General features: G+C 45.0%; 1 protein-coding gene and 1 pseudogene across 9 annotated transcripts in view; one reads left to right on the forward strand and one right to left on the reverse strand.

Annotated features, from left to right (window-relative positions):
- The window catches only part of HECW1 (HECT, C2 and WW domain containing E3 ubiquitin protein ligase 1), a 407,022-nt gene that overhangs the window by 134,675 nt on the left and 247,665 nt on the right, over nt 1-24,682 (forward strand). The window lies entirely within an intron of this gene.
- LOC138845877 (WD repeat-containing protein 26-like) lies at nt 15,801-17,055 on the reverse strand (annotated as a pseudogene).

Here is a 24,682-nt window from a genome sequence, read left to right on the forward strand (position 1 = left end):
CTTCCCTGGATGGAATTAGCCAGGCATGCGTTACTTTGCTCCACTTAGCATCCATTTCATTTCCATGTGGCTTTTCAGAGTATAATTCTACCACCTGCCGAGTAGAGGTCCCACCACAGCAGCTGCAGGGGGCAGTGTCCTCTGAGCCACACCAAGGCTCCAAGGGGTGCATTCCAGGGAGTCGCTGGCTCACCTCACGAGAATGTCAGCGTCCAGCAGTGTCTTTGTCCTGTCTCAGCTGATTCAACCACTGTTGGCCGAGAACTCACTTAATATATTATTTCCAAATGATATCACTATCATAGCCATGCTCCAAGCCCTCTAATGAATACTTACGTGGACTTTCTACTTACAACTCTTTATCTTTCCCACCTCTTAGTACATTGTAGTTTCTTTGCCAGGCACTGCTTTCTCTTGCTGCACGTGTCTTCCTTTCTTTGCGAAGCTCAGCTCTGGGCATCCTCCACAAGTATCACCCCAGTAGTGTCCCTGTTAGTGAGACACAGTCTGATCCTCACTCCCTGGGATGACCTCTTTATAGCTGCCCCAGGACTACCCTTGCCCCTACCTATCATCCAGCACCCTTGGTGTCATTGGGAACCCAAGACCTTGTGAGCCACTCCAGAAATCCTAAGTCAGTAGTTGCATTTAATAATAAGATTGTCAAGAAATTTAAGTTTGAAATCTGCTGGCTTTTACCAGTGCCCAATCCACATAGACCTTCATGACGGCCCTTGGGCCCCTCCCCTTCCTTATGGCCTCGTAGCCTCTCGTGTAAAATCTCCTTCACCCGTGCAGGGATGTTCTCTGCTCACTCGTTGTGAGTTCCCACAGTGAAACACATACCTATACATTTTGTAATCTTCATCTTTTGCAGTTAGACTGTTCAGCTATAGGTAAATGCTACGTATCATTGACAGTTGTCCAGAGTATAAAATATTCCTGGGAGCAAAATCACAATAAGCAACTCAGTGGTCAGTAGGGGAAAAAAAAACTTATCTTGCAATATAGCATAACAATATAGAATGTGGAAAAAAACGTTTAGAGTCAATGAAAGATAGTTATTCTTGAATTAGGTAGACAGCTAATTGCCAATCAGGCAGGACAGAAGATGATGTACATGGGAGCCCGTGGGCCAACCTGGGGTGGAGCTGGGCTTGGCTCCCAGCTGGGTCGTCTCTGCGAAGTTACTTAGCCCAGGCATTGGCAAGCTGGCCACTCAGTACAATCATCTTTGGAGTTCGGAGCTAAATTTCCCGCTGCCTGGGATTTACCAGTAGAGAACCTGGTCCAGTGGCAAGGCCTAGGCATCTGTGTTTTAAAAAGTCCTCTAGGACAACTGGCAGCCTCATGGAGCCCCTGGATCCCCTTTTTTCAAGTGAGGATGACAACAGCAGCATCTTGCATTGTTTTAGTAAATTTATGATTTTTAAAGAAAGATTTATTTACTTATTTGAAAGAGGGAGAGGGACAGACAGACAGAGAGTGAGAGATCTTCCATCCACTAGCTCACTACCCAAATGGCCACAACAACCAGGGTTGGGACAGGCCAAAGCCAGGAGCCAGGAACTTCTTCCAGGTCTCTCACATGGTGGCAGGGGCTCAAGCACTTGGGCCATCCCTCACTGTTTGCCAGGCACGTTAGCAGGGAGCTGGATCAGAAGTGGAGCAGCTAGAACTCCAACTGGTGCCTCTATGGCATGCCGGCATCACAGGTGGTGACTACCTACTATGCCACAGTGTCGCCCCAATTTATGAATTTTTAGTTTTAAAATTTACAACTTTAAACATTTTGCCGTTTTCTCTTTATATGTAGACATTATGGACATAGACTTATCTGCTTGCTGTTTTTTCCTGAAAGCAGAAACGTTAGCTTCACAAAGTGAGGGGTTGATGATAATGCGGAGAGAATTAAGTGGCAGCGTGCAGGGAAGGATCCTGCCACACACCAGTGACTGCTCAACCCTCAGTAGTGAATGCGAGAATGCCAGTTGGCTAAACTCAACTTTAACCTTTTTCCTGAAATATGAGCTTTATTTTATACACATGTCTGTTTAGAAGGCCACATAATAAATCATAATAAATTATTTCATTGTGGCTGCTGGTGGCTCTGTCCCAATCTTGATTCTACCCTTTCTCTGATGCTTGGTAGCATTTGTTCAGTACTTTCAGTTTTCTAGGTGCTTTACTGTGCATCGTTTCCACTGCCATTCGGGCCAGTCTGAGGACGCACATTCAGAGCTGTGAGGGGCTTGTTGAGAGCTGCCCCCAAAACAACCTGGGCTCAGGTTCTGTTCTTTGAATTCTAGGTCTGTGCTGAATGCAGGTCTTCTCTTTTTTTAATCAAAAGTTCATATTAACGGGGATTTTCCATGCAAATCTCCTTAACTGAATGCTAATGAGTCTTCTCAGATCAGGTTACCAATGACCTGGGAAGCATCTCTGTTTCCTGAGTCAGGCTCCAATTTCCTCTTCTCTTTAGGCCTTTTCAAATCTGAGAAGACCAAACACAGAGTATCCTTTTCTTCAATGGAGAATCAATGGCTACTGAGAGCGAAATAATGAGGGCCCACTTGAGTAAAAATAACATAATTTAGATAATTATTGGAAAGAAGAAAATACAACATGGTCCATTGACCCTACATTGTAGCACTTGTATCTGCAATTTTTCCTAAAGTCCCGCAGGCAATTAGTTTTATGAAGAATTGCCAGGTAACGCATTTCCATTTTTCAAGGCCCACCTGGAGATACCTAACCTCCTAGATGAGCATTCTTACTGGAAAGTTGTGTCAAGGAGTTGAGTGGGACATATTAACACACATATCAAACATCAAATCAAAATTCAACCTACTGACCCCACGCTCACAGAGACCTTGACAATAACCCGCTTGCCTCATTTATCATTGCTTTTCTCCAACAAAGGCTTCAGCCCTGGAACACGATATGTGAACATCTGCAAGGAACCAGGAATTCCGTCTCAGATCTGCCTCAGTTGACTTCTCAGCCTTTTCTCGTCTCCTCACTTCCAGCAGCATTCCTACTGCCCAGAGAAATGGCCACCGTCTGCTCTCTTGAAAACCATGAGCCCAGCTGTAGTTGTTGTCTATCGAAACTTGTCTCCCCCAGGGTCACTTAACACCCCTAACACCTGGTGGTGTCCCTAGAGGAATGAATAGTTACTTTCTCCAGTTGTGGCATCTTGATCCTCTTCTTCTCATCACGTTTCCTACTGCTGACAAAGGATCACTTAGTCCCTCCTTACTGGGCTGTCTGTTCACTCAATCCAGTCCCCACTTCTTTATCATATTCAAGTATGAGAAAATACAGCTACAAATTTATAAGACAAAACACAATTCTCTATTCAATCAATATAATACATTAGAAATTAGAACCTGAACTCTATATTATTTAAGAATCAGGGTATTGTCTTAGTCTATTTTCTATTTCTATAACAAAATACCGGATATTGGGCAACTTACAAGCTAATTTTTATTCCCAGTTCTGGAGGCCAGGAAGTCTAAGGGCACTGGCACCTGCTCAGCTTCTAGTGAGGGCCCTATGCTGCTTCAACTCATGATGGAACGCAGAAGAGGGGCGTATGAAGGAGACAAAATAGAGGGACAGCCTCACTTTACAACAACTTACTTTTGGGGTAACTAAGCCAGCCCCTAGAGAGTGAGAATTTCTAAGAAAGGCATTAGTCCATTCATGAGGGCTCTGCCCCCATGACCCAGGCACCTCTCATAGGCTCCTGTTCAAATAGTGCAGGGAAAAAGCAATATTCAAACCACAGCAGGCATTTTAAAGCTCAACAGCTGTGCTTAGTGTGATCCAAGGAGCTAGCCCATCTAGCTGGTGTGATCTAATGTGATCCCAGGAGCCAGCTCATCCAGCTAACGTGATCTAATGAGATCCAAGCTCACCTCTTGTCTGGAATCCTATCTCCAAGCAAGAGTTTGAAATTAAAAACAAAAATGAGGAATCAAGTATTGTTTCGGGCAGTATATTATTTTGATAACTTTAGTCATCATTGCATAAAATAAATTTATTTCACAAATGTGTATTATTCAACATGTATTATCCACTCATAAATGTTTTGTAATAGCTACACTGGGCTAGATACTGATCTGGATACAGGAGATAACGTGATGATCAAAGCCTGTCCTGACTTTCCAGGCTTCCAATCTAGTGAAGAAAAGTCACTCAAGTAATACTTAATATGGCTACTCTAAAGGGAAAAAGCACAGCTCTGTAAGGATGCATGGTGATGGGGGCAGGGCAAGGCTGATTTCCTTGCACTGGAGTTCAGGAAGTGTCTCTGAAGAAGGGACACTTAAGTTGGGAACTGAAATGTGAGTTGTAGTTAATTAGGTAACAGGGAAGGATTTCTTTTTCTTATTGTAGAAGTGATTTTTTCCAAGAAAACCTGATCTCATTTTTAATATGAATAAGACAAACTGGTATGTGTCATTTCTTTTTTTTTTTAAGATTTATTTATTTATTTATTTGAAAGTCAGAGTTACACAGAGAGAGGCAGAGAGAGAGGTCCTCCATCCAATGGTTCACTCCCCAGATGGCTGCAATGGCCGGAGCTGTGCTGATCCGAAGCCAGGAGCCTCCTCCTGGTCTCCCATTTGGGTGCTTGGGCCATCTTCCACTGCTTTCCTGGGCCATAGCAGAGAGCTGGACAGGAAGTGGAGCAGCTGGGTCTCGAACCGGTGCCCACATGGGATGCCGGCGCCCCAGGCCAAGGCGTCAACCCACTGCGCCACAGCACCAGCCCCAGTATGTATCATTTCTAAAACTTTTTTTTTTAATCTTTAGTGTCCTACTCATTACTTTGAACACCATTTCCTGTTACTAGATAACTTTTGACCCTCTTCTGTGGCCAATTGTTTATTGAATTGTAGCACACTCTAGGTCCATAAGACGCCCTTGGAAATATATTGAGAGTCTTCAAGGGACTAAAAATGATACCTGGCTATTTGTTTTATTATACCACCCAAAAAAGTCAATGTGAAAAGTTGAATATGGCCCATGAAGCTATGCTTGAGAGGAGAGGCCTCACGGAGCAGCGTGAAAAGGAAGAATCATAGTTCAGACTGTATAAAAGCAGTATTATGAGAGATGAAAACCAAAGTAATTTATCCTGATTACTAATATTGTGGTAATACTGGAATAATTAAGAAGTAATACATTAGCCTAATGTGTACCCAGGGAGTGATGAGCTAAGTAAAAGCTACTGCGCTAAAAGCAACGTTTCCTAGGACAGAGGCTTCTGTGCTTTATCCCCTTCTCTGCAAGCTTTCCTCTCCCCACACCCATCCCCACTAGGGGAACAATAATGAAACGTATATAGACAATGCAGTGAGGATAACTTATCTGGTTTGATTTATGCCAAGGATTTCAGCCTGAGAGCTAAACATTTTAGAATAATTGGTGTAGAAATCAGGAAGCAAATAGGAAAATGCCTATTCCTTTCCCTCCCCAGGATTAACAATCAGTGTTATACTGTTATTAGATATTCACTCATCCTTTCCCTCACATGCTTATTCTTTGAGCCTTAACTCATCACTGTATTAAAAGATGTGGGAAAACCCACATAAACAAGATCAAATTTTCACACAAATGTGATGTGTGCTAATTCTCCAAGCTGAGATGTTAATATTTATTGATAAATGTTCCACGGTCAATAAGTTTGAGGAACACTAGGGTTAAACAAATTTCATTGAATTTCTTTGCTGTATAACCTCTCTGAGTATTTAAAATGTGACAAAGGCGGATGTAGAATTTATATAGAAAATTTTGACCTATCAGCTTTTAACCCCCCAATTTCTTGGGTATGCTCTGGGAATCCCTACTCTAGGCAATAGGACAAGATTCTGTCTTCAAGGTAACCTGACATTAGCAAGACAAGTTAGGGTCCAGAGCAAGCAGCCTGGGGTTCAGGTTCCACTATGCTAACTGTGACAGGAGAATAGTAACAGACCTCTAGTGAAAAGATGGAAAACCAAAGAGAGCATGGTCAAATATACCAAGCAAACTTGATGGGGATTTATTTTAGTTCCATTATTAATGTTAATAATATTAGTTATTAGAAGCAAGAGCACTGTGTTGAGGGCCAGTAACTACCAGGAGTTTCATCACGGTGGATAAAGACTCTAGACTTTCACCTCAGATGTTTTATGTTTACGTCCATGTTTTACCACTGCTGACTTATACGAGCTGACGCAAGTCACTTTCTCCATGCGTCGATTTATTCATATGTGAATTGCAATAATAGTAATAGTACTGCCAAGAATATTATGAGAATTAAATGAGATAAAATGGATGGCATACTTACCACATTCTTATCATGTGGAAGACTTTCATTAATTAGTAGACACTCATTAATACACCTTGTCCTTCAAAGCAGGTCTTGTCTTCTCTATTTTATAGATAAAAAAATTTGAAACTTAGAAGATTTAAGATGCCAAGGTCATACTTATAAAAAGTAGTGGAGTTAACATTCAAACATGGTTTTGTTTAATTCCAAATCCAGTGTATTTTCCAGTGTAGCATGCCAATGATGAAGCTCAAGGGCATATAGGTGGCTGATTATGAGACAAGCCATAGACTTCATGGATTGGTGAGTCTTGATCAGAAATATCTCCAAGACTGGACTGAGCTAGAATAATTGAATGGGACAGACTCAGACTCTGAATTATTGGCCTTAGAAGGCTAGAAATACTCCACCTAATGTAATGGGTGTTAAGTAGTGTTGAAAATGGTACGTTTGCTTGTTAAGCTGCCCATAACCATAGAGTTTCCATTGTCCCTGGCGTAACTTATTAGCAAACACAATCGTATTTTTATGTACAGGAACTAGCAGAAATAAATTTCTTGAGCTAGGCAGCAGTTAAATTACTGAGGGTGGGGAATGACTTCTGTAAGGTGAAAGCTAGGATAGAAAACCTTCTCGTCTAGCAGTGGATGAGGCAGCCAAGAAGCAGACCAACTCAGCTCTTAGCAAAATATGAATTAGCCCTTCTTCACTGTAGCCTCCAGATGTAGGAACAAGTTCTACTCTCCAGGAAAACAAACTGAACAGTAGTATACTTCAGTTTGCAGTGCTTTTCAATAAGTAATGTCCAACTTATATATATTTAATTATAAGAATTATAAAGAAGAAATTGTGATAAATCAATAGAAAAAATTGCAATCGATACAAACAGGCCCACAGATGGACCAGATATTGGAACTGGAAGAGAAAAGTTTAAAAGTTTTGAAACACTTATTGCCAACATACAAGGATTGTTGGAAGAACAATGGTCAGAACGGATGAGAAGATGAGGAATCTCAGCACTGAAATGGAAACCATAAAAGAGATAAGGATAGAAGTTCTGGGCTAAAAATAAAACTGTTGAAATAAACAATGCATTGAATGGACTTAGCAGTAGGAGAAAAACTGAACTCGGAGAATTGTTCATAGAAATTATCCAAATACAGCACACTGAGTAGAACAATGGAAAACACTTTACCTGTCGTTGCTGACCTGTCAAGTACTGTAAAAAATAAATGGTTTCTATCCCAGAGTGAAAACAGAGAAAAGGGTCCAGAAAACACATTTGGAAAAAAAAAAAAACCTGAATTTTTCAGACATGATGGGAAAGTACAAAGACATTTCAAAAACTCATGGATAAATGAAGTTCAGAATGTTTATTTTGCTGCAAAAATCTGAAATGCATGCATACAAAATATTTTCAGGATGTTGATGGCATTTTTTACTATCAAAAGACTTGCACGTATTTTGACTTTTTTTTTTTGCACCAAACTCTTATCTTTTAATTCCGTCTCCCTAAACTTTTTGATGTATCCTTGTATCAATCTAAAGACCCAAGAAGCTCAGTAACTTCCAAGTAGTAGAAATACAAATAACATCACACTAGGCACAGCACAGCAAACTTCTGAAAAACAAAGGACATATCTTAAAAGCAGCACAGGAAAAAATGACATATTCTGTACGGAAGAACAAAGACAAGAAATTGCAGCTGACTTCTTATCAAACTGATGAAAGGCAGAAGGCATTAGAAAGCTACCTGCAATTGACAAGGATTCTGTAGGAGAACAGTAGACCATGCTCTCAGGAAAGTCATGGTGCATGGCCCAGTCAAGGAACCAAGAAAGAAATCCTTAAGAAAGTACCATTGAAGGGTGAAACGTTAAGTCGGTGTGGAGACGGGAAGCTGCTCCAGATATGTCCCTGTGGCAGTGGAAAGCCTGATGCACAGAATGCTATAAAGGCCCAGCGTTGGTGGAACACAGAGGAAGGAAAAGGTGGGATCCAGACCAGCCATGACGGGGGACAGTACAGATGTTTGTTTTCATTCTACGCAAAACTAAGATTTTTAAGCAGCAGAGGTCAGTTGAAAGGATCTGTGCTTTGAAAACTTGTAATACTCTGGATAAAGTAAACACTAGAGTAGCAGAGAAGAACCAGGAGACCAAGGAAATGGGTCTGGTGAGAAATGATGGTGGCTTGGACTGGGATGATACCAGTGAGGATGGAGCAAAGTGGAGAGACTCACTAACGATCTAGTGAATGGAGGCAGTGGGGCATCGTTGTTCATTGGCTGTTGGGATGGGGGACACAGGTGTCATGAATGACTTTCAGGCTTCATCTACTTGGGGGGTCAAGGTACCGCTTATGGACGAAGAACTGAAAGGGAAGATGAGCTATTTGCTTTTATTTAACAAGCAACTATGCATACATTGTGCCTGTTAGATGTCAAGCACTGTTCTAAGAAAGTTTACATACATTAACCCTTTTCAGAGAGCGAGAGTTTGGTACTACTTTTGTCCTAACTCCATAGATGAGGAAGTTGAGAAGTACAGTAACTAGCCCGAAGTCACAGTTGGGAAATGTTGAAGCTGTGTTGGGACCCAGACTGTGGCTCTGGGGAACAAGTTCTTGATCATCACTCTAGCTTTGTCTATGAGGAAGGGTAATGATGATGAGCTGAAGACGACTAAGGCATTCATGTGGCTGTAGGGACCCAGAACTAAAAAGACAAATTAGGGCAAGGGATGAATATCTGAGAATTGTTGACAGAGAAGATGTGGATTAAGTCTTGCTGTAGATGGCGGATTTTCCTTAAAGAGGAGCTGTCTGTCTAAAATACAGAGTGTTGCTGTGCTTTGTGTAGCTTCTCAAACACGTTCTTTGGACAGAAACTGTTTCCTGAGGCTCATTACTTGAATGTCTTTTTGTCATCAGGTTTGCTCTTCCACACTGTTTTTTGCTGCCCCCTTGCAGGCCGTGGACGCTCTGCCCCGAGTGCAGCACAGTTTATGCCCTTGTGGATTAACTGCTGCTGCAGCAGAATGCCCTGTTAGGGATTCGGCACCTGGCAGCTCTGGATTCCCAGAACACATGGCACAGTCATGTTACTCAGTTAGCAGTGTCCTCAGACACTAACATAACAAAATATTCAGAAAGTGGTGCAAGGAATAAGCTATAAATGATATATATATATATAGTTTTCAACATTACATTCACAGTAGTGAAAAATCAGAAATATAGAATCCAATACAAAGTACTTAAAGTCCTATTTGACAATACCATGGTTTGGAATAATTAGCCTTTATAAAATAATTGTTCTAAGAATAATAAAAAGTCATTCATGCCATACTGTTGCAATTATGTACATATGAACAGTATTAACGGTTCCCACAGAGCACTTTGTTGGCCACAAAATACATATTCATACATTGAAGACAGATGAAGTCTCTGATATAACAATAGTGCTGTTCTGGGGTCATAGGCCTTGAGGCGGTTTTTGTTTTCCTCTGGATGCCTTTTGTGTTTTATAAACTCCCTGTAATTAGCAACTGTTTCTATAAAAAATAAAACCCTATGAATACAGAAGAAATAATTTTTAGTTTTGGAAAGGCAAGGGTCAGGAAAGTAATGTAGATACAGGAACCAACTTCCAAATCGGGGAGCTGCCTTGCAGCGTGGCGGTTAACTCATCCACAGGGCCCCCTGTAGGACTCAGAGTCGTCTGTCCTTAACGTGCGTGCACACTCATGCACCTGCAAAAACCCAGTCCTTGCTCATCTGCTGGATACACGGCTGCAAGTTGATTCAATCAAATCCTTGTGTGTGTTTGCCAATATCCTGCTAACGATCCAAAGACCATTTCCCATAGTGGTTTATGGTAGTTTATGGTGTCAGCTATTATTGAATTTCTTAGTAGATTTTTGTCATTAAAACTGTTTCATAAATTGAGATCTACTGTAGCAGATGGCGATCAATGAGCCGGGAGGGGGCAGGGGAGGCGTCATAAAGTTTAAAGAATTGATTGTGCAGAAAGCCCCTTGTTGTCACAGGGCCCACATCCAGTGCCCAGTGATGGAGGCCCAATTTAAAGAATTGACCCTTTCATTTATTTTGTTGTCTGTGTCAAGGATGCTGAAATGGTGACAAATCACGTTACATAAAAACTATGCAAGGGACAGCTGGTTTGGGATCAGTCTAGCAGACTGGCTTCCAGCTGAGCCCGTTCCTTGGAGTTAGCAAAAGGCCAGCAACATTGATTCCCCTGTCAAGACTCATAAACTCCCTGTGTGTGAAGCTCTCTGGAGAATTCCCCATGTCTCAGCAAACGATGGGGGACTGCCAGCAATACTGCTTCCAGTTTGCCATTGATGAAAAATAAAATGCATCTCACGCAGTGGTTTGGAGGATTTAAATAGTGATTAAATGTATTAAAAGTTACAGTATGAAGTGCTATTTTAACTAAAATATTGGCAGGTATTAACAGTATGATTACTTTTTAAACATTGTGATAATTAGCCCTTTCCTATCATATAACATGAAACTCCACCACCTTTACAGCATTATAAATTATTACTAATCCTGATCATTGTATATACTTTATGTATTTGTTGGTATTATTTATTTTTGCATGATTAAAACCTTAAGCCAACTGCAGTTTCCCCAGTCCACTGGTGTATTCTGTATTTGAGAAAAGGCCTCAAACAAGCCAAATGATGGTTTCGAAGCAGCACAGAATTAACTCAACTCTACTGGCTGCTCAGGAGCAGTGTGTTGGCACACGCTGTAGCTTTCCTGTTTTCTTAATTTTGCTTTTCTTTGTGTTTTTATTTATTTTTTGTTTGTTTGTTTGTTTTAAAGGTAGAGGTACAGGTAGAAAAAGGGAGAGATAGGGAGAAAGGTCTTCCATCCACTGATTCACTTCCCAAATGGCTGCAACAGTCAGAGCTCAGCCAATCCGAAGCCAGGAGCCAGGAGCTTCTTCAGGTTCTCCCATGCCAGTGCAGGGCCTCAAGCACTTGGGCCATCTTCTACTGCTTTCCCAGGCAACAGCAGAGAATTGGATTGGAAGAGGAGTTGCCAGGACTCGAACCGGTGCCCATATGGGATGTTGGCGGCGCAGGCGGAGGCTTAGCCCACTGGGCCATGGTGTCAGCCCCAGTGGTTTGTTTGTTTGTTTGTTTGTTTTTCAAACTCATTTATTTTGAAGGGCAGAGCTAGAGAGAGAGGGAGAGAGAGATCTTCCATCCAATGGTGCACTCCACAGATGGCTGCAATGGCCTGTGCTGGGCCAGGCAGAAGCCAGAAGCCAGAAGCCAGGAGCTTCATCTGGATCTCCTGTGTGGGTGGCAGGCATCCAAACACTTGGGCCATCTTCCGCTGCTTTTCTCAGGCCATTAGTAGGGAGCCAGATTGGAAGTGGAACAGCTGGGGCAGGAACCGGCTCCCATATGGGATGCCAGTGTGACAGGCAGTCAATGCACAGGCAGCTATCAATGCCAGCCCCCATTTTGCTTTTCTTTTTAAATATTTGTTTGAAAGTCAAAGAGCGAGCAAGCGAGCAAGCATGTTCTTCCATCTGCTGGTCTGGGACATGCTTAGTTCAGGAGCCAGAAACTCCATCCATTTATTCCATTTGGGTGACAGGGGGGGTCCAAGTACGTGGGCCATCGTCTACGGCCTTGCCAGATGCATTAGAAGGAAGCTGAATAGGAAGCAGCGTGGTTGGGCCTCAGAACTACACACTGTTATGGAATGTCGACAAGTGACTGCTTACTCGCTGTGCCACCATGCCAGCCCCTAGTTTTACTTTCCTAAAGTGAACTCAGCTCCCCGAACAGTACCAGATGCACAGTGATCTTCCCTCACTTGTGGAATAGAAAGTACATGGGGGAAGAACTGCAAACGTCTTGTCTTCACTTGGCCAGGTTACACTTGTCCTCAGAAAATATTCCTGTGTCTTAGTGTTGGCCAGAAGCTTCATTTAGGGTTTCTCTCGGGCTCTCAGGACGCCCAGGGCTCTTTTTTTCTCCCCTTTCTTCTTCTAGTCCTGTTCCTCTTCTTTTTCTCCTAAAAGTAGATTTTATAAAACATGGGGAAGAGAAATGGATCTGCTAACTAATGAAAATGTGAGGATGAACACACCTCCAGCATCGCCTTCCTGTCCTCCTACTTGGTGGTGGATGAGCCTGCCTCCCACTCTGCTGTGACGGTTGTGGCAACAGGAAGGGTGTGCACACAGCCCCACTGCCACATGCTGCCTTCACCTGCCAGGACAGGTGTCTTCCCACACTGCCCTGGGACCTGTTGAAGACCCTTCTTCAGCAGCTCCTCTCTCGATCTGACCACTCCCACAGGCCTCCACCAGCCATTTACCCCAAAGCTCTCGGTCCACTGCCCGGCGCACTGACCACCTGCCTCTTCGCCTTGTGCAAAAGAACTTCCTTTAGGAGGCAAGGGGACTGCCTCCAGGTCCTCCCCCTCTCATTTTCTGATCAAGTGTTCTCCCCAAAGCTTCACTGCAGCCAGTCTTGTTAAAGTCTTCAGTAGCATCCACTGGAGAATCCGTGAGTCCGTTTCAAATCGAATCTTACTGCTTGTGGCAGTGCTGCCTATGAAGTACCATGCCCTTGCTTCCCAAAGACATCTTCTCCTACTGCTTCCTTAGTTTTTCTAGGTTCTTCTTCTCAGGCTCTTTCCCTGTGTCCTGCATACCTTTAACTGTGCGCTCTCTCAGGCTTTGACCTTGGCCATCTTTCCCTGTCCCTGTGTGCCCCAGTGGTCTCCTGTACTCTAGAGACTTTAACCACGCAGAGACTGGTGACTCAGATCTGTCTGCCCACTGTCCACCTTGCCCCCTGAGTCCCCAGACTGAGTATCCAGCCCTGGCGGGGGCCTTCCACTGGTCGGCTGCTGAACATCACAAACATCAGGTGTCCACACTGGCATCCTTCTCTGCTCGACAGCCGCCTCCACTCTGTCTTCCCCCGTGTCGGCTACTGGCAATTCTGTCCTTCCTGTTTCTTGAGCCAAAACCTGTGGAGTCATGGTTGACTCATGCTTTCTCTGTACCCCACATCCAAACCCGTATCCTCCAAAATAGAACCGGAATCCAACTGTGGCTCCATAGGTCCACAGTTACCACCCTGGCTCTGGCATCCGCAGCTCCCCAGTGACTGCCTGAGCTTCCCCCACTCTTCCTGTTTGCACACATGGGGCTGTTCTCAGACGCCCACTCTGCAGCAGGTGCCTTCTCTTTTCAGAGTCTCCAGCGGCTCCCAGAGCCCACTCAGCAGCCTACAAGGCCCTTCAGGCCCTGAGCCCCCGTGGCTTCGCCAGCTCCTTTCCCTTTCCCCACCTTGCGCACGCTACTCTAGCTAGAGGGGCCTCCTTGCTTTCCCTCACACAACACACCTGCTGGCATCTTCTGCTCGACCTCTCTGTGTTCCCTGTGCTTTCCTCCTGATGTCTCAACTGTTACTTCTCCTCATTCTCGCATATCACCTCCAGGAGGACGTCTGTGACCCCCCATTTAGAATTGCAATGAACCCCACTCGCTAACTCCCCTTTCTGCTTTGTTTTTCCACAGTGCTCACCCTTTCTAATATAGTTTTCAACTTACTTGTTTATGGTCTCTCCCCCATGAGAATTTTTAAATTTATTTATTCAGCACACACACAGAGAGGGAGGGAGGGAGAGGGAGAGGAAGAGGTACTGATACTTCCACCCACTGATTCACTCCCCAGATGCCAGATGCCCACATTAATCAGGATTGGGTGGAAATGAAGCTAGGATCTGGGAAATCAATCCAGGTCTCCCATGTAGGTGGCAGGGACCCAACTACCTGAGCCATCACCACTGCCTTCCATAGCCTGGACTGGTGGGAAACTGGAGCCAGGCATTGAACCCAGGCACTCCAATGTGGAACATGGGCATTAGAACCACCAAGCCAAACACCTGCCATACCCGCATGAGAACTTAAACTCTGAGAACAGAGATTTCTGTACATTGCTTACATTGCTCGCCACTGTCTCCAGTGTACCTGGTGTACTGGGCACACAGGTGCACATAAAAAAATTGTTTGAATTAGTGAATAAATCCTGTGGTTTTCAGTGATGAAAATCAGAGACCATAACTGCACATTTTTTATTCCATTGAGCTGGTTATGGATTCTCATTCCTACCCATTTATCTCAGATGTAAGATTGAGAGTGGGTTCAAGCGGGGAAATTCGGTTTGTGGTACATGGAAGGGCACTTCCTTTCCAACTGTGGGGATTCTGTGATAATGAATTAAGCTTTATTTTTATGAGCTCATTGTGAACAAGTAATGGGCAAAAGACATGATCTTGAGGTCAAATTCTTCTCTGTGTCCTTTCGTAGGTGTGGAGGGATTATCTTACAGTCCCAATAAGTAGAATGAGGCATCTTAAACACACATACTACTTGTTCACAAGCCACAGCTCCTGATTGTCCACTGGGGGTATGTCAGACACCCTTAAACACTTCCCACTGTATTTAAGCCAAACAACAAATCTCCAGGTGTCCCCAGGGCTTTGCCTCATGCAGCCCTACCTGCCTTTTCCTTTGTTCACTGGGGTGCAGCCTCACTAGTCTTCATTTAGTTTCTTGAACCAGCCAGGAATCCCCAGATCCACGTGCAGTGTTAGCTCATGGGTCACCTTGCAGTGACTTTCTCTGTATTTCATCTTCTCTCACAGCTTCTGATGTTTTGTTCCTTTGGGGCTTATTGTCATTTGTAAGTATATCTTTATTTATGTACTGATGTTTTGTTGGCCGTTCCTCTGAAGTCTGAGAACAGGGGTCTTCCTTCTTGTGTCAGGCAAGTAAACCCAGTGACTTTAGACCATCACAGTGGGTGCTCGCTGGGCAGTTTCCTTTGGTCAAGAACTCCCTCTCACAGTGTCTGAGAAGAGTTTTTGGAATAGGATGAATAACCATGATAATTCCAGTAGAAGAAGCTGGCCAGAAGCCCCATTTCTGATGTCTGAAATGCGTCCTTATTTCACTTCATGTAAGGTCTCAGTTACTTCCTTTTCAACCTTATTGTCATAAAGAGAAAGAGCACATAAGGACCATATGACGCTGACAAAGTCTTGAAGAAAAAAAAGACCAGCCAACCATCCCAAGCTTGTGGGAAATAACACCCTTGACCACAAACAGTATACTGAGGTCACTGGGTAAGGCTGACTGTAGCACAGTGCTTCACAACCAATGAAGCGGGGGTGGGTAATTCGACATGGTGTCTAACAACGTTCTAACAACGTGCTTCACCTCAACTGGTTCCTGTGAAGCAAAGTGTAAATGGCCTCAGTCGGGCTTCAGAAATTTTTTTTTTTTTTAATTCATGACAAGCATGTCTGTCCAGTTGTCAATCATGTCTGTCTGTACTAAATCCCATGCCATTAAAATATGACTAATTTTAAGTTAAACAGAAGTTGTCTGCTCCAAATTTGCCATCAGTTATCTACTGTATTCCTCTTCGATATTCTGGTGGACTATAAAGGGCTGTAATTCCCCATATTCTAACAGCTGCAGCCTCTGAGGGGTGACTATTGTGGGTGGAACCTGTGGGTTCCAGCTCACACAGTTTACGTGTGTGCCCTGTCAGCTCCTTGATTGGCAGTTCACTACACTTGTGCCAGATGTCAGCATGTGATCCTCATTGCCACCAGTGATGAAGTCTTCATCATGGCCTCCAAGACATGAACGAACTGTGTAAAACCCTTGTGCAACACCTTGATACTTCCTTACTAAAACTCTGGCTTGCGAGTCCCCTAAATGAACTTCTGAGTTGCTACATTTAACAAAGCTAATTGGCCATTTTTTGAAATAGTGAAAGATGTAATAGGATGATCATCTGGTACTACGTTCCTGTTGTAAGGTCCTCAAAGTTATGTTCTCGAATCCGCTGGTGTGTATCTGATGCCAGAACAGCCTTTCTGTCACTCAAGCTCCAAAGGCATTGCACCCTCGCCCCTTCCCAGGCGTCGGGAAGATCACCATCTAAATCACACTGATAGACCTGCCCTCGCTGGCCTCCGGTCACAAAGCATTTCCCATCTGGGTTCCACACTACTCTTGCTAAGCTGTCTTCATTGTACTGGCTCATTTTGTCCTCCGTTCTCTGTTTGTGCTTTCCAAAGCCGAGGCGCAGAGCAGTCACCTGAGCCACTAGCAACGATATAGTTGTCATCTGGACTCCACACAGTGTAAGAAACTCCATAAGCCTGTCCTTCTAAAGTTTGAAGCAAGTGTAGCAGGTGTGTATCTGGATCAACTTGCCTTATGTCAAGGAACAGGGGAGATGGTTTAGCAGAGGGAAGGTTGTTAGGGGAAGGTTGCGAATTTAACCACAAAGCTGAAGTTTCAGGTGCTGCCCTTGCAGGAGTCCCTTTCCTCTCTTTTCTTGAAGACTCATTTTTTTCCAATAAAATTCAGAGTTTAAATTTGTTGATGCCAGGGATTCTGGCGTTTCCCGGAGAGAGTGATTTCTGAGTCTTCCCTTGCACTGGAATGTATTTGACTGCCTTTGCACAGCAGATCTGCACCCTCTGGTCCCACCACCTACCGAGGCAGGGAGCAAAGAGGGACCCTGTTGCTTCAAGGCTTTTCACCTTGTACACCTTGTGTCATGGCATTGCCAACTCAGGCTCAGCTCTGATTCCTCCAGCATCTCCTGCTCTCCACCTCCCAGCCTCCTGTTTCTGGTAGACATAGCCCTTCTATGTGAATTGCATGAGTCTAACACCAGCTGACTTTGATCAGATACCTGCTGTGTGCCAAGGTCTACACATGCAGTAGCTCTAATTGTCCTACAACCTTATCAAGGGAATACAATGATTCTCTGTTTCCAGATGGAAAACCCATTATTCAGAGATTGTGCATCATCATAGCAATAGGAAAAAGAAAGCCATAGCTTAAATATGGTTTTTGATTTGAAACACGAGCGCTCTCAAGTTCACAGCCCACTTGACTACTTCAGCTCTTCATTCTCTGTCACCTCCTCCTCAAAGGCACCACAGCTAACAGACAGATCACTTGTTAAGCCCTGTCTGGTCTGCCTCCAAAATCTGATCTGTATCACATCCTGTACATGCAGTACTTTGAAGCCTGCCCCCCTTGTCCATCCTCAAGACCCAGCACTCATGTGGTGCCCTTTCCCTGAGACCTCTCAGAGCCCCCCTCCCCCATTCATCCTAGTTCACGCTTTCCCTTCCAGCTGTCACAGAACACTGTGTCTTCCATTGCACTCTGCCTCCTGGTGTATAGTTGTGTAACCATTAGGTTGTGGCTTTCATTTCTACCACCAGATTGAAGGATGCTTAGTCGCAGCAGGAGCAATGTCTTACTCAGCTTAGATTCCCTCCCATGCCGTAAGAATGGATGCTTGTGTGAGTCTCCATGTCTTCCGTGAGAATGCCTGAGGATCAAACCCAGGCTGTTGGCAGGTGTACCACTTAGCAGACAAAGCAAGAAGAAAATAGAGGCAGGTGGCAGGACAAGACATACGTTGTTGGTGGAAGTGATCACAACATGCTCTTTCTGGCTGACTTCAGTGATCTGTAGTGGCCACAAAGCAGGAGCTGGCTAGAAGGTTCAGATCTGCTTTCCATAAAGTTCCTTGCAATCTCCACGGACTCTGGTGTTTTTGTTTTGTTTTGTTTTGGCTGATGTTTAGTGTTGATAGGCCCCAGAACAGAACAAGAATAATAAAGCAGGCCCATATTCCATATGATAAAACAGTTGGAAGTTATAAAGCAAGCTACAAACTATGTAATAAATAAATAGAAATCATGAAATGTAGCTTTAAAATTAAGTGAAATATCAAATTTAAATCAGTTATTCAAATATATCTTATTTTTAAACACCTTTCAAAAAATCGATTGCATTTCATTAAACAGCTATAAAACTTGCTGTCATACTAGCATCCAGTGGTCATCTAATTCCCAGCAACACAATACAGAATCAGTATTGTGCATCATTGATGCTGTATTTAGAATATACATTGTCCATGCATGGTCTGGGGACCCCTGGGTGTTCCTAAGAGATTTTTGGGAGATCTGCAATGTCAAAAGCGAATTTTATAGTAGTATTAAGATTTTACTTTTTTGGCTGGTGCCGCAGCTCACTAGGCTAATCCTCCACCTGCGGCGCCAGCACCCTGGGTTCTAGTCCCGATTGTGGTGCTGGTTCTGTCCCGGTTGCTCCTCTTCCAGTCCAGGTCTCTGCTGTGGCCCGGGAAGGCAGTGAAGGATGGCCCAAGTGCTTGGGCCCTGCACCTACATGGGAGACCAGGAGGAAGCACCTGGCTCCTGGCTTCAGATGGGTGTAGCGTGCCGGCCACAGCAGCCGTTGGAGGGTGAACCAACGGAAGGAAGACCTTTCTGTCTCTCTCACTGTATAACTCTGCCTTCAAAAAAAAATTTTACTTTTTTTTTTCTCATTCTCTTGTATCTGTAGACTAGAGTTTTTCTAAAGCTCCATGATGTGTGATATTACAACCAGTTAAAGGCAGAAGCAGAAACCAGAATCCCATCTTCTTTTAAAACCAGACTTTATAGAATTTGTGAATATGTAAAACTTTGCCACAACTCTTTTTATTTTGAAAACTATATTTTACAGAAAAGGTTTTATTCATATTAATATGCTGAGCTTGCTGTTGCCGTTTTTAAGTGTCAGTAATCGTGTCTCAATTTCTACTGTGGTGACTATTGGTAGTTGTAGCCTATGTGAATGAAAGTTCTTCAGGATTCGCGGTCATATTTGAGTGAAAAGCAGGGACCAGCGTTGTGGCTTACAGGATTAAGCCGGCACCTGTGCAAGTTCTGGCAGCTCTACTTCTGAAGCAGCACCCTGCTAATGTGCCTGGGAAAACAGTGGAAGATGGTCCAAGTGCTTGGGCCCCTGCCACCAACATAGGAGACCCGGAAGAAATGCCTGGCTCTCGACTTAAGACTGGTCCAGCCCTGACAGTTGTGGCCATATGCAGAGTAAGATGGTGTGTAGAGGATCGATGGATTCATCTCTCTCTCTCTCTCTCTCTCACTTTATGTCTATCTCTGTAACTCTGCCTTTCAAATAAACAAATACATGTTTTTTTTTTTTTTTTTTAAAGTGAATAGCAATCCCAAGACCAAAGTTCAAGAAGCACTGATTTAGAACTACTGGTATATGAATTTATTTATTCATTCATTTTTAAATTTAATCTTTTTGGAAGAGTTACAGAGAGAGAGGGAGGGAGAAGCAGAGGGAGAGAACTTCCATCTGTTGGTTCACTCCCCAAATGGTCGCAATGGCTACAGCTGGGCCAGACCAAAGCCAGGAGCCAGAAGCTTCTTCCAGGTCTCCTACATGGGAGCAGGGGGCCAATGACTTGGGCCATCCTCTCTTGCTTTCCCAGGCTATTAGCAGGGAGCTGGCTTGGAAGTAGAGCAGCTGGGATTTGAACTGTTGCCCATACATGACACCAGCATCCCAGGCAGTAGCTTTACCTGCTACAACACAACGCTTGCCCCAGGTATATCAATTTGAGCAATATGTGTTATTCAGTATTATGAGATGTCCTTTAGAATCTGTTATATAAAGTCATCAACTAAAGTGTGTCCTTGAATTGGGATAGGTAGGAACGCAAAATCTGGACCCTGTTGGCAAAAGGATGCTTTTTTGTTTTTTTTGCAACCATCTAGTTCACTCATGCTCTCCAAGAGAAACATTTGACAAGTTAATTAAATTGTCTTTCCTCTTTCCTGAGGGTTTTCTTGCTTAAATCTGCCTGAAGCCCACGCTGCTATGCGCACCGGCAGTGGAGCAGTCACACCCCTTCCCAGCACTGGAACACAGCTGCCCCTTGATTTAAGGACGTGGGGCAGAGGTGGGGAAGTATGTCTGGGGGTCCATGTGCAGTTACTATTGGAGTCCCTGGGGTTTGAGATGCTTGACTTTAAAGCAGGGGTCCAGGGTTCCCTCTCACCCAATCATCTTGCTAGAAGAAATGACAGGGTATGAAATAATTGTTTTTCTTAATTGACGTAAAGATTGCATATATTGTTTCTAACATGTTGGGAAATGGGTATACATTGTGAAATGGCTAAACTGAGCTAATTGACTAACACTTATTGTTTGTGGAGAGAATCTTAAAATCTACACCCCTAGCAATTTTCAAGAATACAACACATTATTAAATTTTGTCACATGGCATACAATAATTTCTACTGAGCTTACTCTTCTTGTCTAACAGAAATTTTTGCCTGCTTTGACTGGCATCACCCCAGCCGTCCTCCCTTGAGAGAAAATCCTGACTCTCATGAAGCACACTTTATGATGGGGAGATGATCGACAATGAACTCACACATCTGAGAGGACTTCAAAAACTTTGTGGGAAAATGGAATTAACAGATAAGTTTATTTTAGTACAGAAACATTTTGAAATCTGTGCATAGGTTTTGCATGAACTTTGCAAAGCCATTTACTATATACAGATATCAAATATTGCTGCATCAAATAAAACTCATTTTTATTCCATTTTCCATGAACTTTTTGAAGTATGCTCATGCATGTTTATTTCTTGATGGTTTTTATTTATTTGAAAGGCAGAGTTGGAGAGGGAGAGGGAGAGAGAGAGACCTTCTATTTTCTGGGTCATTCCCCAAATGACTACAATAGCCAGGGCTGGGCCAGGCTGAAGCAGGAGCTTCTTCCAGGTCTCCCATGTGGGTGCAGGGTCCAAGGACTTGGGCCGTCCTCTGCTACTTTCCCAGGCACATTGGCACAGAGCTAGATCATAAGTGGAGCAGTAGGGACTCAAACCTGCACCCATATGGGATGCCAGCATTGCAGGCAGTGACTTTACCCACTACGCCACAACATCTTAGTGGTTCTGTGAAGAGAAATAAATGCAGAGATTGGGGCAGGAAAGTGAGTATGGCCAAGGGAAGCCATTGTATACAGTGTAGGGTGGCCAACAATGAGTAGATGCTGGAGCAGAGCCCTGAGGACAGGGAGAGAGGGAGGCCTGTAGATAAGGGAGAGCCTGCCTGGCTGGGGAACAGTGTGCATGAAGGCCCTGAGGCAGGGGAACAGTGTGCACAAAGGCCCTGAGGCAGGGGAACAGTGTGCACGAAGGCCCTGAGGCAGGGGAACAGTGTGCACGAAGGCCCCGAGGCAGGGGAACAGTGTGCACGAAGGCCCCGAGGCAGGGGAACAGGGTGCACGAAGCCCTGAGGCTTCGCGGGGACTTGCGGGCCAGAGGAGTAGCTGGCAGTCAGGTTTGCTGGAGAAGGGAGGAGGAGGCAAAGTCAGGGACCTGGGGCTGAAGGGTGAAGCTCGGAGGCCTGGAAGCTGCTATCAAGACCTTGGATTTACCTTGTATGGGAAGGAAGCTGAGGGTTTGGTAAAAGAGGATGTGATCCAATTTAGACCTCATTTTGTTTAAGTTCATTTTGAATAACATGTAGTACCTGTATATCTTTCTGGGGCACAGTGCCATATTTCAGCTCATGCATACATTGTGAACTGATCTAATCTGGCAACTAACACCACCTCCCACCCTTCCTCCTTTAAAGGTTCCTCTGTTGGGTGGAGAATATATTGTAGGACAGAAGGAGGAACATGTGTTAGTCCAGAGATGTGATAACGGTGGCTGAGGTTTGGCGACAGCAGTGGGGCAGAAGGGAAGAAGTTTCCAGAATCAAGGTATATTTTTCTTAAAGATAGATTGCCTGGTTTAGACATCACATGCTTTTCAGCATTGGATGAATTGTGTCTGAGGTATGAGACGATGCTTCATGGTTGCCTCCAAGTGTTCAGCCTGAGCACTTGGAAGAATGGTTACCATCTACTGAGATGGGGAAGAGCAGATGTAGAGCCAGGGGGGCCACGGGCTTGTCACTTGGTCAAGTGGTACATGGGATGCATGCTGCACATCCATACAGATGTAGGCAGTTGGGACAAAATCCACCAGCACTGATGTTCTGATTGTCCACCTGCTAGAAATGGGAGACATCTTGACTGTGTCCTTTTCATGCAGAGTGTTTTATTAACATCTCATCTCTCAGGGCCCTGCAATGGAACACACAGCCCAAACCACCAGGACTGCGTTTTCCCCTGGAGAGGGGAGGGATTAGCTGGGCAGGCTGCTGGGAAGGCTGACGATAGCAGAGTCACGGAGCTCCTGCAAATTAAATGCCCCTAGTGACACTGCCAGAATCTCCGAGCAGGGGGCCGAGGGAGTGGCCCATGTGTATGTGGGGGAACAAAAAGTCTCCGGGAAATTCTGATAGGATTCCCCCTTCTTGACTTTCTTCTGTGAGCATTGTGATAAAGCTTTCCAGATTTTTCTGTTGAGGGTCCTCCTTGGAGAAAAAGCATGCGACGTGTGTGGAGTAAATAATTCCTGCTGAGAAAGGGAGGTTCACTGACTGGAACATGAGGTGCACAAGCCTGAGGTCCCCATGACTTCAGGTCCCCATTGCTGCTCGCTGCTCTGTGACCCCAGGCTCATCCTGTGAACTGGGGCTATATGGTGCATCTCCCAGAGCCACCCAGAAGATTTTGTGACCTGATAGCTGATGTTGCCTCTTATGACTTGGAAATTGCTATGCACCAGCCCTCTTTTGCCAGACCTGGTGTTTTGAAAGCCCTCCTCCTGTTTCTTTCCATTTTTCCTTGCAAACATGCAATGGTCTATTCTTGCTCTTGGGGATCATTAATCCCCAAAACAAATTCCTTCACCAGCCACTCAAAGGCCCCCAAACCTGGCCCAGTTGGCCTCTCTTGCCTTATGCTCTCATTCCAGTTAAGTCAGCATCCAGGTGTGCTATGCACAATACAAGCTTTTCATGGAGAGGGTTTTTGTCTCCTTAATCTGCCAGTGCTTCCTGCTGCCTACAGTGGTGCCTGGCTGGTGGCAGGCGTTCAACAACAGTGAAGGGGCCCTTGCATGAACAATGGCAGTGCAATCCTTCTGTGGGTTGAATTCTAGACTGCCCTGATGTTGCCACCTCTCAGACTGACAGTTTGGAATTTAGGAGGTCATGAGCCAGAGTGAAAGAACAAGAATGAGGGGACAAGTATTGAAGCACTGTTGGTCGTGCTCGCTTTGGCAACACATATACTAAAACACTATTGTTGGATCCAGCATGTGCAGGATCAGCCTGGTGTAGAGGAGCCCCTTGTAGGCTGGCAGGCAGCAGGTGGGAACCCATGGAGCGAGAGAGCAGCTGCATAGCCCAACAGGGAGTCACCAGTGTGTGTGTTGGCAGGGACTCTGAGGGCTGATGCTTGGGGGCCCAGGACAGCCCGTGGTGGGGGTAAGAAGCTGACAGCAGATGGTGGGACAACTGCATCTCAGGGGCACTTCCCAGCGTGGGGAGCCTGGCAGGCCGAGCCAAGGACTTCCTCTCAGAAGAGCGAGAATGAGGTTCCCATGTAGAGAGGGCTCTGTGGGAATTACGTTGTCTTTGGGAGGTGTGTCTTGAACCCTGTCCCCCACACATCAGGCTGCGGACTCACCTGAGCCAGTGGAGGCCCAGGGAGGCTGAGGGGTGTGCAGTAAGCTGTACAGCCAGTGCTGGTGCAGGCTGGGTCCAGATCCAAGCAGGCGCTGTGTCTGCTTATTGTGGGGGCGAGAGGACATTTCCTCCCCACCCTCTGAAGGCTACGTGAATGACCTTGATCTAGATACAGTAGCAGGAGAAAGGGCAGACACACGTGTCACTAGTCAATAACAGAGGGGTTGCATAAGCTACAAAGCTCTTAACTACCCTCTGCTTCGGGAAGAGGGAAAGGTAGGGGCTGGGGCAACTGTAGAGGAGTGTGAGGAAAAATGAACGAGCAGTGACCTGGAACACAGCCCTGCCCAGCCGTGGGGATGACAGGGACACGTTCGTTACAGGAAGGTGCGTGGTGGACCCTCACTATGAACTGCCATCATCCTGTTATGCAGATAAAGTCCCCAGGCAGCCCCTCCGAGCTGCCCTCAGAAGAATAGATGTAAAGTCTTTCTGGACTTGGTTTGAAAGGCAGAGTCAGGGAGAGAGGGAGAGAGAGGGAGAGAGAGGACTTCCATCTGCTGGTTCACTCCGCAGAAGACCACAAAATCAGGCCTGGGCCAGGCTGAAGCCAGGAGCTTCTTCCGGGTCTCCCTCGTGGGTGTCTGGGCCGTCCTCCACTGCTTTCCCAGGCTCATTAGCAGGAAGCTGAATAGGAAGAAGAGCAGCCAGGACTGGAACCAATGCCCATATGAGATGCTGGTGCTGCAGGTAGTGGGTTAATCTGCTGCACCGCAGCGCCTGCCCCTGGTGACAACTTCTAGAATCTTTCCTCCTCCAATGGTTAAACTTTCT

This window comes from Oryctolagus cuniculus, chromosome 16, assembly GCF_964237555.1.
Source record: "Oryctolagus cuniculus chromosome 16, mOryCun1.1, whole genome shotgun sequence".
Taxonomy (NCBI): Eukaryota; Metazoa; Chordata; class Mammalia; order Lagomorpha; family Leporidae; genus Oryctolagus; species Oryctolagus cuniculus.